Raw genomic sequence first — 1,095 nt, 5'->3', positions numbered from 1 at the left:
ACGGTTTCCTTTTCCATAGGCCACGCTTTTCTTATTTCTTTCTCTTCTTCACCTACAAGTAATCAAAACAACCAATCAAGGTATCACCAAATTTACAAGGTTTGTAAATCATTCAAAACCCAATTAATTTTAGCATAAACCTCATGATTTAGTGTCAAATAAGGGATGGTTGATTGATTCAACAAAACCATGTAATTCCACTCCAAACCACTTACTTACAATGCAAGAAAGTGCATAAAACCTAATGAAACAAGTGAAAATTGCTTGAAAAGCATGCATAAGATGATTGTCATCAAGGACCTTCCTTAAATTAAGGAGGTAAGCTAGAGGTAAAGGCATAGTTGGAGAGGAGCCAGTGGAAGAAGATCTAACAACCACCATGGATGACGAAGTGCATGACAATGTTGGAGGAGGTGCTGGCAATCAAGCTGGGCAAGAGAGGAGAGTCTTAGGCTCCTACATCAACCCAAATCCAGGAAATTGTGGCAGCAGCATCCTTAAGCCATCAATTCATGCTAACAATTTTGAGTTGAAACCTCAACTCATCACACTAGTCCAGAATAATTGTTCATATAGATGAAGTTGCCAAGAAGATCCAAATCAACATCTCAACACATTCTTAAGGATATGTGATACTGTAAATTCCAATGGGATACTGGTGGACGAAATTGTGATTCCTATTTTCTTGTAATTGGATTACTGTTGTGTTGTGGAATTTAGGATTTTTAGCATGAGTGGACACAACTCCGTTCAACTAACCAGCAAGTGTACTGGGTCGTCCAAGTAATAAACCTTACGTGAGTAAGGGTCGAATCCACAGAGATTGTTGGTATGAAGCAAGCTATGGTCACCTTGCAAACCTCAGTTAGGCAGATTAAAATAGTTTTATGGGTTTTCGAATAATTAATAATAAAAAGAAATAATGAAAGGGATAAAGATACTTATGCAGATTCATTAGTAGAGGTATCTTTTAAGTATATACAGCTGCTGCATGACTCAAGCACGCCTGCTCTCCTACTGCTTCTACTCAATCCTTCTTACTCCTTTCCATGGCAAGCTTTGTATAGGGGTTCACCATCAACTGTGGCTACTTTC

Source organism: Arachis duranensis, chromosome 3 (genome assembly GCF_000817695.3).
Source record: "Arachis duranensis cultivar V14167 chromosome 3, aradu.V14167.gnm2.J7QH, whole genome shotgun sequence".
Lineage (NCBI taxonomy): Eukaryota > Viridiplantae > Streptophyta > Magnoliopsida > Fabales > Fabaceae > Arachis > Arachis duranensis.
Note: the sequence above shows the minus strand (reverse complement) of the source record.